This window comes from Pristiophorus japonicus, unplaced genomic scaffold (genome assembly GCF_044704955.1).
Source record: "Pristiophorus japonicus isolate sPriJap1 unplaced genomic scaffold, sPriJap1.hap1 HAP1_SCAFFOLD_35, whole genome shotgun sequence".
In the NCBI taxonomy this organism is placed as follows: Eukaryota; Metazoa; Chordata; class Chondrichthyes; family Pristiophoridae; genus Pristiophorus; species Pristiophorus japonicus.
The window spans coordinates 3797710-3801103 of NW_027253324.1; the positions used below are offsets into that span (position 1 = coordinate 3797710).

The following is a 3394-nucleotide window of genomic DNA, read 5'->3' on the forward strand; positions in this document are numbered from 1 at the left end:
AATATTAACAAAGGTGTTTTTTGTTTCTGCTGAAGGATTAAAAATAATAAACACCAGGAGTGGCATTTGGACCCTTGTCTTCAAGATAGATTTTGAACTGAACATAGCACCTTCGACCGCTCGGCCATCCTGGCGACTCACTGCTGTGTGTGGCCACCTGCAGATTGATTTGAAATTTTGTGTCCTGTGGCATGAAATAATTGAGGGCAGCAGATGTATCTCTGCCTGACACCGGGGAAACAGTGAGACAGACCTTGGAGCAAGGGTCTGGTTATTGTCAAACAGCAAATGAAATGTTAATTCTGGAAGAAAAATATCCAAAAAATCACTGACCCTAACGTGATTTGAATACGCAAGAGTCAGACACACTACCGTTGCACCATGAGACCTACACAGTGAAGTGGAGATTTTTGAAGGTTCTGCAATACAAGGGGCTTGAAAATCCCCGTCCATTCCCACCAGGTATCACAAACAGCGCTCACCGGACAGTCACCGTATGGTTTATTCGAAAACTTTTCTCTTGCTTTCACTGGAAACCATCATTAATTAACCTCTCACCTACTTTTGCACAATCAAACAAATGCTAACTCAGGTACATTACATACTTCAATCATTTGGCCTGTGCTTTGCATCTCAACTCGAAAACCATATCCCATTTTACTCACTGTATTTTAGCTTTCTGGTTAAAATCTTCAGGGATCTGGGGAAACTTTTATCAAATTTAGCAGCACCGGTTTTTCCTATCGTGCACACAAAATAAAATCAGTTGTGAAGATAAAATCCCACCGTGCGTATTTTCAGATTCAATGCTGTCGGATTTCAAATAAAGTGAAAGAATTTTACACTGAAAAGATTTGCAAGTGTTACTTGTATTTTTGTCTTTAATTAAACTTTGTGGCGTCTGACTCCCGTTCATGCCACTGCTGAATAAGAAAGGAGGGTTTCACGTTGACCAGCTCATCCTTTATATTCAGTGGTTTCTCACTTTTTGATGGGCTGCAGTGCAGCGGATATCACGTTGGCCTCATACGCAAAAGCGCCCCGGTGGATCCGTTTTCTCTCAGTCAAAGTTATCTATTTATTGAAGTGAAATGAAGAGCAATTAAGGAATAAGGGAGCCCAGGAGAAAAATAGCAAATGCTGGAAATCTCAGCAGGTCAGGCAGCATTTGCCAGGAGACTAAACTCGGGATTGAATCAGGGACCTTCCCCGTGTAAAGCAAACGTGATAACCACGACACTACAGAAACCTCAGGTACAATAACCCCAACAGAGGGGAGGTGACCAGTGAGCTCCGTCTGTGCTGATCGGCATTGTGTGTTGGCTCACCTAAAACAACTTCTGTCCTGCATTGAATGTTCTCAATCCTTCTCCTCCGCTGCCCTTTACAGAAATGTCAGGGATCACCCAGCCACAGTGTTCACTTCCACATCCTCACAGTTGGGCCACAGAGGCTCCGACCTTTCTATCCGCGATCAGCGAACTCACCCAGTTTACAAAATTAAACCCAGAAAACATGCCCGGAAATGGACAGGAGAAGTCAGATAGTCTTTCAGCTCGGTCTGTCACAGAAATATTGGTATTCATGGTGATTACAGCAATTATTAATCGTCTCACAGACCTCAATTATTTTTATGCGATGAATTGATCGAGGATTGAAACCAGGTTAGTCCGCCGGGTCTTAACCGCTCGACCAACAGGGAACTGTTACGATACATGTCGATATATTTAAATATATTTATATGTGACGCTGAATATCAACGGCTACCTACCTAGACCACGTGCTGCCCACGGTAGTGTGTCTAACTTTGAGTGAGAGAAATTGTTCCACAGTGTGACCCATTTCATCTTTTGTTCCCTTTTAATCACGAGAAACCGAGACAGGGGAATAAATAGAGAAACCAAAGCACAGGGTTATAGACAAGAGGAAGGGAGAAGGGGAAATATACTGTCCGCACCCAGAACTAATGCAGAAACCCCTCTGCTGCGCTCGGGGTGACCGCCCACAGCCTGGATACACTAACGTCCCAACAGCTCATTGACTTTCGGAGTTGGACCGTGCGGTGCTTCAGAAGACAGGTCGAAAAAGCAAAGTCACTGATTCCATCTCATGTGCTCCTCCGATCAAGAATAGCAACACACTAAAAATGTTTCAATAATGGTTGCACCTCATCGCCACGATCATTAAGCAGTTGGCTCGTTGGTCTAGGGATATGATTCTCGCTTCGGGGTTATTGCTTGAAATTTGCGAGAGGTCCCGGGTTCAAATCCCGGACGAGCCCTCAGTTTACCCAAGAATTTTGAAATTGCATCAAACTTTTGCAAAGAAGGACTTGCATTTCTACAACACCTTTCAGGAACTCATGACGCCCCAAAGCGCTTTGCATCCGTTGAGTTGTGTTGAAGTGTTGTCGTGTGGGGAAAGATGTGCCCAAATCACCCCACACGAACCGCAACTCGTTGCGAAGGAGTTTGGTGCTAAAAATCAGGTGCCTCAGGGACTTGGACTTTCTATGAATGAGTTCTGCTTGTACCTGCGTTCAAGCTTGTAACAGTAACTGTGCATCCACCTCACGGGACCAGCGTGTAGCGGTTAGTGAGTAGGTGACCAGGTTGATGTGCGCCGCTTTCAATCTTTTAAATTTCACCAAACAAAGAAACGGTGAATCCAACTGTCCCTGTAAGCGACGGATTGAAGGGATCGGTGCTCCAAACAGAGCTGGAACACACGCAGTGCAGGAATAGGGTCCACAACATTAAATGTCAGAGTTATTAAGCAGACAATAATGAAACATACATTTAATAGTATTTACACCCAAACCTTGCGAATGTTAGCTGAATAACTCAAACACGTTGCAGTTTTCAGCTCGGTGTACAAATTGATGAAACATTAATCGGATTCTAAACTATCTGTTCCAAATGCCACATTTTATATATTTTCCTTACCCCTGCTTCGTGACAATTGAAACTTTTAATAGTATTACCTAACACAACTGCCCAACCTCTGATGGAAGGTCATCAACCTGAAACGTTAACTCTGTTTCTGTCTCCACAGATGCTGCCTGGCCTGCTCAGTGTTTCCAGTATTTACTCTTTTTATTCTCCAAACATTTCATCAGAGTATCACTTCCCTTGTCATCTAACTACGCTCCTTCCTCATATGTAGCCTTGTCCTACAAACCAGGCTCCTTTCTGATTATTGAGGCATTCATTGGAATTATAACTTCTTAATGATAACAATTATGTGAAGTATGTAACTATGTCAAACTTGCCACCAGAGGGCGTGACTGTTGGAGTCCTAATGGTCACCTGCCCACACCTGCAGTGCCAGTTTAAAAGGTTGGCAGCCATGTTGTTCAGGCACTCTGGAGTTGTAATAAAGAAGACTAAGATCA

General features: G+C 43.6%; 1 non-coding gene across 1 annotated transcript; it reads left to right on the forward strand.

Annotated features, from left to right (window-relative positions):
- The first annotated feature begins 2193 nt into the window (after positions 1-2193).
- On the forward strand, positions 2194-2281 carry trnap-cgg (transfer RNA proline (anticodon CGG)). Its single transcript is given in 2 exon segments — positions 2194-2229; positions 2246-2281. It is a non-coding gene; the product is annotated as a tRNA-Pro (tRNA).
- The last annotated feature ends 1113 nt before the right edge of the window (positions 2282-3394 follow it).